We start from the raw sequence: 14175 nt of genomic DNA on the forward strand, positions 1-14175 counted from the left end.
TGCAATATTTTTAATGATTTTTTTTTAAGTAGAAGCATTAGTTAAGACAAGTAAATCCCTAGTCATTTACTTGCAATTTTAACTCAAATGACAAACCAGCAGTTGCTGAGAACAGGTTATGTGGGTTCCTTGTGAAACCCCTTCATGAGAGAGACAACATCCTCTTTCCCTCAGCTGAAGGCTGGGAAAACAGCAGGTCAAATTTCTGCTTGTACCAAAGACCCAGTTCTTGGTAGTCCTGCAGCAAGCACAGTGTCAGCAATTGTAATTCCTGACATTTCTAACTTGGAGGAGGGGAATGAGAATGGTAGATGAAATCTGTTTACTTTAGACAAAAATGGAAGGTGTGTCCTTTGCTGAGAATGTATCTGCAGAGGGCACAGGCAAGAAAATAATTTTGGCAGTTCATTGCTTAAAACACAAATATATTTCAGGTCTTGAACAGAAAACCTTGGAGCTTTGAACAGGTGTGGAGCTGAGAGTGTGGAGATAGGAAAACTTAACTTCTTTGGACACAACACTGTGTACAGTGAGGCATGACAGCCGTGGGCTGGAACTGCCACCTTCATCTCTGAAGGTGTCCTTGTTCTGAGCTATTTTGCTACTGCTGTCTTGAGTAGATAAAGCTGAGTACACAGCCAGAGCCCAGAAGAATATCCCCCTAACCTTATCAGTAGCCTTGCTTACATCTGTGGAGAGAGAATTTGCTGAGAAAGTACATGGCCTCTTCATTACAAAGTGTGAGATGTTAATTGTCGAGAAATTCATTATTCCGTTTTGTCTCAAAGGAAAATGCCAGGGGAAAAAATGCATTAAAATTGGGAAGGGAAAGGCTGTCATTAGTAACTTCTGGACTAAAAATTTGGGATAGGCTATTCTACTAATACACATGGAGGGAAACAGGCAGCCAGATAGACCCAGCAGAGGCTCCCCAAGGCGTTTGTGACCTTGAGATCCACTTAGCACGTGCTTGGGTTGGTGGTTCCTGGGTCTGCTTCTGAGGATGTTTCTTCACAACATGTCTGGCTTTGACAGATCCTTCCTCTTCCAGAATAACTCACACGCCAGCCAGGGAGTGTCTCCATTGAATGCAATTGTAAATGACCTCTGCATAGGGAGGTGACTGCCAGCCTTTCCTACAGCAGCCATGTGATGGCTGGATGCACTTTGGCAGCTTTGTGTGTCTGATCCATGGTGGTTCTGAAACTGAACTTCACTTGTTTTGTTGCCTTCTTATGTTTGTGCCTAAATTGAACACTAAGATGTGATGAAGAAGGGTGGTCTAGTAGTTAAATGTAGTCAAGTGTCAATATAGAACAAGGAACTTCTGTCTCCACCACATATATGGCCAAGGACAAATTATTTAAGATGTCTGTGTCTCAGAGTTTTCCCAATCATAAGATCAAGATCAAGGGCTTCTCTGGGTTACTGAATCATTTGAATGCTTTGATTCCCAACAGAAAGAGAGAAAATTTTAAAAAGTATTTCTAAATTTATTCTAAAAATAAATAGCCCCGAATTTTTCTGCCACTGGCTCCTCTCCACTTTGTCAGAGTAGTTCTGGTTCTCAGTGGAAAGAGGAAGATCACACAAGATATACAGAGTCAAACAAGAGTCAATCTCCAGCTTTCTCTGACTACTCCAGTGAGCATTACAGTGTTAATGGTGAACAGCAGAGAAATGGCATATTTACTCATTCTGATTTCACTTGCTGTAATGGGAAATAATTCTCCTGAAGTCAATGGGATTGCAGCAGTGTAAGAGCTGTATGAATTTCTCTGCCCTCAGGCTGATGACAAAAATTGTTTATGGCCATACCAAAGCAAACACATATAGGAAAGGCCTCAGAGCAGGGTAAGATTCTGTAAATGAAATAAAAGCAATGTATTTTAGAAGTAAGAGCCTGAGGAAGTCTTGCTGTTTGGCTGGTGTACAGAGCTCCCCCCAGTATTTTGCCTTTCCACGCCAGCACAGAGCTTCAGCTCTTCTAGAATCAAGCTTACCTCACCAGCCACCATCTACTGGCCAAAAATGTTCACAATAAAGCAAAATGTTCAATCTCCATAAAAGATGGCTTCATAGGAGAGGTACTTGGAAAAGGGCAGCTGTTGTCTTTCTGGCTGCTCCAGCCTCATGCTTAGTGTTGGAAAGCAGAACAAAAGGAAAAAGATGAAGGAGGCTGAGGAATCGAGGGGACACAACCTGTTGCTGCAGCAGTAACACCCTTGTATGGCAAATTCCAAGCAGAAGTCCAGCCATGGCCTGTGACATTCCTCTCCCTGCACGGGGACATCCCACTGTGCATCCTAGCTCTGATGCTGGCCCTGGTGCCACAGAGGCTGGAGGTCATTGAGCAGTGGGTAGGGAACCAAAAAGGAAGGGTGGATGGGAGGTAGGAGACCAAAGAGCAGTTCAGCAACATAAAAGTACATATTAAGAATAAGATGGGGAAAATAGTGCTGGTTTTTGGCTTCAAGACAGTGATATCAACCATTATTCCTTAAGGAAGAAAAAAGGCAATGAATCTTGCCTTGGGACAATGCCAAGGCAGTGATTCAGAGAAAGTGGGATGAGAAGGTGCAGAAGCCACAGGTCACTGGGGGCAGCCAGGACAATGCTGGTGTCAGGCAAGTGGTGAAGGACAGGGAGGGCAGAGGAGCAGAGACCAGTGAGGAGATGATGAAGAACTGTCCACGGCAGGTGCAGGACAAACCAGGAGATCAGGCCCAGACAGCATGGATCCATGAAGTGCAGGTCTTCATTGACCAGCCTGACCTTCTGAGGCAAGGTAACCCATCTGGTGGGTAGGGGGAAGGCTATGGATGTGGTCTACCTGGACTTTGACACAGTTTCCACAGCATTTTACTGGAGAAACTGGCTGCTCTCGGCTTGGATGGGTGCACTCTTCATCGGGTAAGAAGCTGGATGTCCATCTGGATGGGTGGGCACAGAGAGAGGTGGTGAGTGGGGTTCCATCCAGCTGGCCATGTGTCACTGGTGGTGTCCCCCAGGGCTCAGTACGGGGCCAGCCCTGTGCAATGTCTTTATCGATGCCCTGGACAAGGGGATGGAGAGCACCCCCAGTCAGTTCACAGGTGACACCACATTGGGTGGGAGTGTTCACCTGCTGGAGGGCTGGAAGGCTCTGTAAAGAGCTCTGGATAGGCTGGATTGATGGGCCAAGGCCAGTTATATGAGGTTCAACAAGGTGAAGGGCTGGGTCACAACAACCCTGGGGGAAGAGCAGCTGGAAAGCTGCATGGCAAGAAAAGGACCTGGGTGTGCTGGCTGGCAGTGGCTGAACGTGAGCTGGCCTGGACCAGCAATAGTGTGGCCAGCATGACCAGGGCAGTGACTGTCCCCCTGCACTCAGCACTGGTGAGATCACAGCTCATGTCCTGTGTCCATTCTGGGCCCCTCAGTACAGGCAGGACCATGAAGTGCTGGAGCATGTCCAGAGAAGAGCAATGGACAGAAATTGCAGCAAGATGGGAGCTGGTCTCTGCTCCCAGGCAACAAGGAACAGGAGAAGAGGAAATGGCCTCAACTTGTACTAGGTGAGGTTTAAATTGGATATTAGGAAACATTTCTTCACAGGGAGGATTCTTAAGCACTGGAACAGGCTGCCCAGGGAAATGATTGAGTCACCAAAATTGAGGTATTTAAAAGACAGGTAGATGTGGCACTTGAGGACATGTTTTACTGGTGGACTGGGCAGTGCTGGGTTAATGGCTGTACATGGTGATCTTAAATGTCTTTTCCAACTTTAAACATTCTATCATTTTTCAGTTCTGTCCCTACTTCAGAGCAATAGGATCTGCTTTGAGTCTGAAGGTGGGGCAGGCTCAAAAGAGAAAGGAAGGCAGAGTTCACACCTCCCTTTCTTTGCAGCTGTTTGGTCCCTTTTCATCTTGCAATAGAGGATTTGGGTACATTCTACATACAGCTCACCTGATTAGCTGAAAGGGATTATATTAATGCAACTTTGAGTGTAGGAACTCTTAAATCAGCTTTAGTTTTACAGGAGCATATTAACTGCAGTGCTTTTTATTTTTTTTTTTTTCTTTTTAAATGACTACAAGCATGTCCTTGGAGAAGGTCACAGAAGTTTTACTGCAACAGCTGAAACTTTGTGAGCTTTGTGAAGGAAACTTCCATTTTCTGGTTTCACACCCTTGCCATAAAAATCCCTTTTCACTTCTTAAGTCAAGCCCGGAGATATCCACTCAGTAAGCTACAGTAAGAAACAGGCTATTCTTTGGGAGGAGCAGACAGCTTGCTCCAGGGAGTTGAGGTTGGAAGTTCCTCATTGGAAAACTACCAGGAAGAGTACCAGTGCTGGGCTGGGAGAGGGTGAGTGGGATGGGGGAAGCATTTTTAAGGTATGCAGGGAAAAAGTAGAGCAAGACCAGGGAAGTGGTTGGACTTAGGGGATGGTCTTGCTGATGGATGCTTAAGCAGCTACATCACCAGTCCAAAATATCTCAGTTACTAAAGGCTGCCTACAACTTAGTTATTTTCTTTTCCCAACAAGGAAAATATTATGTCTTGTGGGAAGTCATGAGGATGACATACCCATGAACACTGCATATTTGATCACTAATCATATAAAGTAAACATCTTCTAAATATTTCCAGCAACATCTGTCCTAGGTTAACTACTGGTTTTTGTTGCATTCCTTTATGGAATAATATCCCATAAAGCAGAGTGAGTGTCACTGCCATCCATTACAGGAATTAAACTTGTGGGATTTTCCTGCTTATGGAAGCTGAATGCCCTCCATCCTTTGGAAAATGCTTTCTTCTCCTTTTATGCCATTGCATAATCCTGATTGTCCAAAAATTTCAGTGTTTGCCTGTGATCTTACATACTTAATATTTGGCTAGGATAAAAAGGGAGCACAGTGAGATAGTGATTTCACTCACAATGAGGGGGAGAATGCAGGAAAAAAAAAAAAACCAACCCTACATCAATATAACAGGAATACAACCTTAATTTTCTAGGCATAAAAAAATAAAACCAAATATAAAAAAACAAAAAAACCCTGACCAACCATCTTTGAGCCAGTAGAAGAGATTGGCCTCATACTCCAAAGGAGAAAAAAGAATTCAGTAAATGACTTAAAACTGAAAAGAACAAACAATAGCAATGAAGAATGTGGACAGAACTCCCCCTATAGATGATGCCACTGAGACAAGGCACATTCATCCTGTGCTAGGATATATAGATTATATGTGCTATAATAGGGAGTAACGTATTAAGCAGGTATATGTGTTGACATTTTGGAGGAAAATATTTCATTTTTAGTGACAGGCACTGCCTTCTTGGTGGATTTGCCAAAAGACTAATTTTTTTACAGCAGAATTTAGAATGTATCGCAATTCTGAGCAGAAGTGTGGGTATATATCACAGCTGAGGTAATGCCTTTCTGTCATTGAAGAGACAACTTTTTTGATAGAGTAAGAAAAACAAAGAGAAACCTTTGGTGTTACTAGAGTAATAGAATTCCAGCAGTTCTAAAAAGTTCTGGATGGGAATTCTCTGTGAGGTTGAATTACGTAGAAAAGTTTTTTGAGACCGTGAAATACCAACATATATTGGTCCTTGAACTACTCTGCAAAATCCAAATTTTTCACTCCCAAGAAAGAGAAACCCCAAGAAATGCAAGCACCCTATAGCTCTGTCAGTTCTACAAAGAAACTGAAGTGTGTCCAATCCCAATTTTCCTACAGGGATGTTTACCCCTCCTGTATCATCCCAGAAATGTCTCTGGTCCAAGTTTGGGTATACTTTAAAATGAGAGTAGCTGAAGTTGGGCAGAAGAAGAAAGGTTGTGAGGCTGAGAAAAACTCCATAATTTCATAATAAGGCAGAAGTTCCAATATAAGATGAGGCCAGTCTGTTTCACTGAGTTGTTGCCAGCTCAGTCACCCCTGTGGCAGAAGTTCTCCTTGTCCAGGCAAGTGGTAAATCCTCGCACTATTGATCTAAGGGTTGGAAAAGAGTTGTTTAGCATTTCAGATCATTTTGGCTCACTCACCCAAACAAGAGAGAAACAAGGAGAGGACAGCTGTATGAGGCTGGTTTTCCTTATGAGAATTTTTACCCCTGGACAAGGTTGACTTGATAAGTTGATGGTCCTACGTTGATTGTCTGTACTATCAATGTAAATCCCCTCACTTCTCATCAATATGGAAACCAGTAAGCTAGCATTGCATTGCTAATATCACAATTTCTCTTTCCTGTAAAGGATGCTGGACTCAGGAGTGAGACAAAAGGTAATGGGCAATGGGACTGAAAAAGCAAATACAACTATGTTGTTTTGGTTTTTTTTTTTTTTTTTAAAGGCTGAGATATGGACTCTGCTAATCAAAGATAGCAAGACTCACCTAAAGCTACAGAGTTAGTTTCCATAGCAATGAAACCTATAAATTCTCAAAATAGTCAAGTCTCTATTAGGCTAGAAGTAGATAAAAATAATTTGCTTACATAAGGGCCTGTCAGATCTCATGAAACAGAGTTCAGTCTTAAGCACGTGGAGATAATGGATCTCCGTATGTACCCGAGTCTTTTATTTGCCTGGGAAAGAAACACTCTTGGTGTGAAAAAGAAAAGTGCCTTTATGTCCCTGGCTGACTCTTTTTCAACCTTGACCCTCTTGCTCAGGTGCTTTGCCTGTGCTTTCTGCTGTTGTGCTACCTTTAATGCAGGCTTTGGGTTTTCCCATGGGACAGATGGGATCCATTTCACCCAGAACAAGAGGCACTGCTGCTTCCTGCAGACTCCCCTCTAGCTTGGCTGGAGGTGCTTAGGACCCTCCACCTCCTGGTTTGGGTGGGATCAAAGAGGAAGGAGGAGGAAGGAGCACACTCTGAAAACAGGTGTGCTTAATTAGGTAGGTACTTGCAGGAAATATCCTCATCCCTCCTTCCTGTCTCTCCAGCAAGGTCTAGGTGGAGCTACAGAGACCTGACCAATCATGCACGGCATTTCCTACCCGCAGACCCTGCAGCATTCCAGCTGGAATGGCACGGAGGCAGTGAGAGCTCTGCCACCCCACCACGCAGAGCACTGGTGTGCTGCACCCACGAGGTGTGGCTGGACACTCTGGGGCTGTCCCAGGAATGTCAGGCTGGTGTTAATTAACCCAGTGTAACCTGGATATAGTTCACTTGGAATGACAGTGCAAAGGCAGAACTGCAAATTTAAAATGCTTCTATCCCCTATTTTCAGTTGTTTTGCTGTAAAAAGGCAAAGGAAGCCACCAGTAAACATGCTCAAGCTGAGTCTTTTTGTAACCAGTGGTACTAAATCAAATAATAGCTTGTGAAGCTGATCTCTGAGGACATCATGTTCCTTTAGAAAAATCTGAAATATGTTCCATGTACTTATGAATTGCACCAAAGTCATTTAACCTAGCACTGTTTTCAAGACTAAGACAATATGAAGAGAATCAGGACTGAAAGGTATGTCAGGGAAAGCAAAATGCCAATGGTGAAAAATAATCCCCTGAATATTTCAGCCAGTTTCTAAAAAAAAAAAAAAAAAAAAAGTGTTAATGACTCTCAGCATATTGGGAAGATCTAATTTAATTTTCTAATAGTGCAACCTTTTGTGAGACGCTCCATTAACTAATTGAATGCATTTCATTTATTTGTTTCCAACTTGGGTGACTTTGTTTTCCTATCCACCTTCCTGTGGTGAAAAGCAAATAAAATATTCCCCAACAGCAAATTGCTGTTCCTTTGTTCATCCATCAATTTTAACTAGGATTACTTTCCAAGCACTTAATAAGGTGCGTGTCTTATGAGTGCTTTATAAAAATGACAGAGCTGCAACGCGGCCTGGGGGTGCTGGCTGCCTTCCAGGGATGGACTGAAGACACCATGGAATCACACACTTCATGGAAGGAATGTGTATGTTGTAGCTTGTCACCAGGCTACAGGAGTCTCAGCAACACACTACTACAATAACCAAAATAAGCAGTAAGTTGCCAATGGCTTCCTGCTCCCAGCACATGCGGGAGCAAACCCATGCCACAGCTTAGAGAGCAAGGACAGCTTTTGGAGCCCAGCTGGCCCATCTGTTCCTGGTGCTGCTGCTGCTATACCAGCAAGGTGGAGTTCAGCTTGGAGGAGCTGCTCAGGCTTTTCCTTGGGCCTGTCTCTCGTGCCCAGTTGAGCTCCTGGCACCACCTCTGCTGTTCCATGGTGTACAAACAGGCAGTGGGAGAAAAAGAAACTGCTTAACATGCTGTGAGAGCTCCTCGTGCTATGGATCAGTGTGAAGGGAAGCCCAGTCCTGAGCAGCAGCTCCTGTTTGCAGAATACAGAGGTGAGTGCAAAGGGGAGGGGGAAAGAGGCTGAGCACAGCTGTGTCTGTGTGTCTGTCTGCATGGCCCTGCCCTCTCCCCAGCACATCTGAGGCAGTGCAGAGACATGGTCACCTCTGCTGAGCAAGGGCTGGACCTTTCCACAGTCCTGGGAGCAGCTGGGCATGCTTGGATACCTGCTGTGGCTGTGAAGGCACTTCAGCCATCACCTGCTGCTTCCTAGGAAAGTTCTAGGAAATTTGGGCATCTCTCATGTTCCAGTGGAAGCCACTGCCTTGCATGCATTAACATACTGTACTTCCCAGTGGTTATTGTTGGGGGAAGGTGAGAAGATAGAATGAAACTCCTTGGGCAGTCCTTCTTTATAAATGCCCCTGGTTTGTTTCACAGCTCTGTATTTTACCTAGATTGTGGATTCCTCAGCAGTCAAAGCTTCTGGTTTTGGTAAACCTCTTACACTCATATACTGCTGCCATGGTGTAGTTCTTTGCACATCCATGGTTTGGTGGAAGAGTTCTGCCATTCTGCCATAAGGCCTTTTTCTACTGCCACTCTCCAATTTCTGTAATACATTCCTAGCTGTAGGTGATTATTAGTTTATAAACATGAGATTTCTTTCATGATGTGTTAATCAAAATAACTGGCAAAATTAATTCTCATTGAAAAAGGAAAGGGGGTTCTGTAAAAAAATGCTCTCTCATCAAAAGGGATTAAATATTCTCTAGAGAGCTCTTCTGCTTAAAATGTATTGTAGTTTAACTCTGGAATACTTCTATGGATTTATGACAAAATACCAGCTCAATACTTTATTCTCAGCAGTTTTCTGCAGCAGTGTGTGCCAGTGGTAGGATTTCATTAGATCTGTTGAACTTCAAAGTCAAGTATGCCAATAATTTGCCTATTCCAGGGATTTTCAGAGTAGCTCTTTGTAGGGCAGTAATCAGAGCAAATGTAAAAAAATTAATGAGTGGTTACCATGGACTTTGGTACCAATGTGTTGCTTCATCTTCAGCGGCCTGACAGAGCAATATACTTTGCCAAAGAGAAACAGAAATGTGGTTCAAGGTTAGCCTTAACACATCTGTGACACCCTCAGATAGCCCTGGGAAAGCAGGCTAGGTCCATTTCCACCTGGGAGATTCAGACAGAGATGTGACTATGAAACCAGAGCATGTGAAAAATGACAATCCCTAGTTGCTCCTACATCGGGCAAGTGCTGCAGAGGCAGTGGGCTTGGCAGAGATTACTCCTTTAAAACAATTTTCACAACACATTTATTTTTCCCATTTGAAAGTTCTGCAAAATTCAACTCAAATTCATAAATAGCATGAGCTGTTTTCCCCAAAAAAATTATCTAAAGAGGTAATAAAGCATCAGTTAGAGAAATGCCTTCCCGCAGAGTTTTTAAGCAGAGGAACAGTAGCTGAAAAAGTAAGGGATTATTTGAAATGCATCTAAAGGTCACAAAGGGAAATCAGAAAAGGGATAAGATCCAAAGTCCATGACAGACTGTACCTCTGAGGTCATGGGACACAAATACAGCCAGGACAGCAAATATCACTGTAAGTAAGTCAAGGTTCAATTTTCAGTAATAAGCTGTATTTGAAACTTAACTTGCTTGTGTGAGATAACCACATGTATTACATTTATCTTGGGGAGAGAAGCAGCAGTGCAATGCATGTGTTTGTCAGCAACACTTCAAGTAGTCTTTATTTGAAATCCTGTCATGCTTATCTGCAGGCAGGACTTGGACCATATGTTGGTAAAAGAATTGCTACAAATAGCTGAATCAGAGGCTCAACAGAACAGGGTGGCTTAATTGTTCTCCCTGAGTTCTCTGCTTTTCATCTTGCTTGCTCAGTGTAATTGTTCAGGTCCTGTGCAATCAAACAGCACATCAGACATAGATTAGGCAGTGACAATTGCTCAGGCAATTTCTTTTTCCTTCTCCCTCAGAACTCAAGTTGCTTCTGGTTTGTCCAAGCTGTACATAAAGCAGTATCTGGGCAAAGCCTTCAAACTGACCCATGTCCTCCAGTTTGTCTACCCATTCACAGCTGTCCTTCCCTTCATCCCTGCTACTCCTCCTTCTCTACATTTGCCTTAGGATGGTTCTAAAATGATTGTATGTGTCTGGTGGCCTATTTCAACTGCTGAAGGATTTAGACATGCACTTACAAAAATAAGCATCCCTGTTCCCAGCTAAAATCTAAAACAAGATCCATTTGTGGATCACTGCAGGACTAGCAAGTCTGAGCATCAGGGGTGCTTCTGCTGCAAGGGAAAATTGGATTTCTCTCCTGCAGGTGTCATAGCCCAGTTAGAAACATTGTGAGGAGACAGCTGGGTAGACATTGGTGCTTGGATTCAGGCACACAGATGGAGATGCTCATTCAAGTGGAGAAGGGCTTGCCAGCACTTCTGTGGCTGTCACAGCAACCCACAGCACAGAAGGGGACCCAGCTCCTTTTTCCTGTGCTGGGCACTGAAGGCTGGGTTCCCCAGAGCTGCCCCCTGAGGTGGCTCAGCTGACAAAGCTGGGGACAGCAAGGCAGCCTGCACTGGGATGATGCTCATCTCAGCAATCTGTAGGGGTGATGTTTTTTGGTGGGTGTTTTTTTCTGGACTTTTTTTTTTTTTTTTTTTTTGACCTGATAAAGCATTTTGAGAGATAAAGGGAGCGTACAGCAGGATATATGTCTGCTTCTCAGACATGTCAGAGGAAATAAACCGAGTTTTTCTGTGTTTTTTTTTTCTCTGTCAGTCATGAACAATTCACTGTACAAACTCTAGTAAAAGGAACAATGGAAAATTAGTTTTAAAATTTTGATTTGGTTTGATTCCACTGTGCCATTTGGACTAAAGGGAGATGATTTCTGATGGGGGGGGTGTGGTTTAAGCTGCCGGGTCACTTCTGCCTGTGCAGCTCAAAATAGATCTCCAGTGATCTTACCTGCCCCCTCTGGGCCAGCTGTGTGAGTTCTGGCTCAAGTTCACAGAGTCAAGAGCCTGAAATCAGCTGAATCCACATTGCCTTCAGGGTCAAAAGCTCAAGTCCCTGACACCACCTCCCTCACGCTTGCCTTTTCTTGTCTGGACAGGCAGGCTGACTGTTTCTAGAAAATGCCATCACCACCAAGGGCTGGGGGGTGTGTGCTGAGCATGAGGACAAAGCTGACATGACAGAGCAATTAGAGAATCAGCTTCTGGAATCAGTGGCTATTAAACATCTGCAGCCCAGACAGCATGGTGAGTGGCATGGAGCAGTGTTGAGGCTGAGGCTCTGTCAGCTGAGCCAGCAGCTCCTTCCTCCAAAGACAGGCAGCTTTTGGGAAGAGCAGATTATCTGCCTTCAACTCCTCCTCATGGCCCCACCATGGCCATCAGGTGTGGCAGGGCTGGCAGGTCATCCCCTGGGTTGGATTTGGACCATGGGAAACAGTGCAGAGCTTTCTGTGTCAGGACAGGGTCTATCTCTGTGAATGCATTTAGATTGCTGTAATTTGATAAAAGTTTAATCAAATTGGCATTTTAAGGGGTTTTGGTTTTATGGCCCTAGCTGTCATGGAAACAAGCTCATTCAAGAAAGAATAAACTGGAGTAAAAGCCAGAAAAAGAGGCAAAAGACCTGTTTTAATCAGTAGCTTAAGGAACTCTGCTCCTTGGGTCCAGTGCTGTGTTTGTGAGGAGCCAGGCTGGGGAGTTCAGCTGCAATTGCACAGAGCACATTAACTCCACATGCATTGCTGAGCAGTCTCACTGTGCAACCTCTTCAGCCTTAACCACCCTCAGTCTGGACACCAAACTTTGTGTTGGAGTCTGTTATTGTTTTAAAATTAAGATGAAGTGACTTTTGCCACCATCTGTGGTTTTCTTTGCTCTCAGGAAGCACTTGTGCAGCCCTCCAAATGTGGATGGCACTTCACTGAGCAGGGAAATTGTTTCCCTGCAACAATTGCTCAATGTGGGGGTGGTGGAGAGTGAGGGCAAGAGCTTCTTGTGGTGGGATTGCAAGGCATGAAAGCTTTGGAGGTGGGAGTGCAGAGCCCTTTTGCACTGCATTGATTTTCACTCTGGTGATTTCAGAATAAGGCTGAGTGATTATTTTTTGTGGGTTTTTTTTATTTTACTGGAAAACAGCTCATACTATTTAAGAATTTGAGTTGAATTTTGCAGAACTTTCAAATGGGAAAAAGAAATGTGTTGTAAAAACGGTTTTAAAATGTCTTTTTTCTTTTTTTTTTTCCTGTTTTGAAGGAAACATGAGTGGTTTTGGTTTTGCAGTCCTAGAAAAATATTTTTGGTTTAGTTTATGCAAAATATTTTCTCTCCTGTGTTTTCAAATCGACTGGCCAAATACAAATAACAGGTTCTTTCATCCTTGTTTGTGCAGACAAAGACACTGTCCTGTCTCTCTGTGCTTTAACAAAGGAATTTTCTTTGCATTTATTCAAACTGATTCTTGTCTGTCCTCCATCAGAAGAGCCACTGTATTCTTTGTTGTGTAAATTTCACCGCACCACAAAATAATATTTATGTCTCTACAAAGACATTATTTAAAGCATCATCTAGAGAAATGATACTCAAGAAACCAAAAGCGTTTGTCTGCAGAGAGAGTGCATTTGTTTGGAGCAATCAAGGAGACAAATAAGGGTTGCAGAGTGTCATCTCTATGGTGACAACATTAAGGCCCTTGTTCAGCATGCAGTCTGCTTTCACTTTCAAAAATTTGGGGGTGTTAACACTGGCAGGAGCCCTGTGAGCCAAGAATTACCACTTTGTACCACATGTTTGAAAGCATTATTCTAATAAGTGGGTGTCTGGGTGTCTTAAACAAGGTTTGGTTAGAATATCTCAACAGTGTATCTGTGTGGTAAGTATAAGCACTGTGATTTATCTTAAATTCGTTAAAAATCATATGACAAATCATGAGCTAGAAAATTCAATTTCCCAATAAATTGTTCTAAAAGCTATTTAACTTCACTAAGCAGCTTAAATTGTTTTTATTTTAATCCCTGTTGAGAGCAATAGCTGCAGATCCAAAATGAGAGCAGTGAAATTGGTTGATGCTTAGATATTTAAGAGAGAGACCTGGAATCTATGTCTGCTATTGATTTTACATGAAGAAAATGGTTCAGATCCATTTTAGTACTGGAAAAAGCCCACTAGGAAGTACAAAGTAGGCCATAAAATCTATAGAGTGTAAAAAAGAAAGACCATTGAATACTGAAGGTTCCTTTATGAGCAGATAGTTGATAATGGAGAAACCTCTGTACCAGTATGCTAAATTGAACTTCTGCTGCCACATGGGGGGCAGGGGGCAAGGCAGGAGGGCTTCTGGTCACCTATGCAAAGCTCAGCTTTTGCTGGCCTCTCTCAGGGCCTGGGCTGCAGCATTTCAGGCTGTGGAAGCACGTTTTATGCAGCAGCTTCTCCTATAATTGAGAGATCCCTTACATCTCCCTCCTGTGCTGCTGAAATCCAGGCTGTGTGCTGGCACATGGCTGTGCCCTGGGATGTACCTACTCTCATTGGACAAGTCTTTCCCAAAAGGCTGCTGCCTCCCAAGTAAGTACCCACAGCTCTGCCCAAGGGTACAAATTGCCCCTTAGCTCTCTGCATTGCTGCTGGCTTGGGAAGAACAGAAAGGATTCAGGTGCATGCTGTTAAATTCCTAGAAGCAATATCACAAATGGAGTGTGTGGGTATAGCACACACACACCTCCACATGGAGGTTATTCACACGTGCAAGACACACATGTGAACCCTTGTTTGTGTTTTCCCAACTTTGGCTCACACCAGACTAATTTCAGCAGGAAATGTGTTTTGAGTAATGGCAGGAG

This window comes from Serinus canaria, chromosome 4, assembly GCF_022539315.1.
Source record: "Serinus canaria isolate serCan28SL12 chromosome 4, serCan2020, whole genome shotgun sequence".
Taxonomy (NCBI): Eukaryota; Metazoa; Chordata; class Aves; order Passeriformes; family Fringillidae; genus Serinus; species Serinus canaria.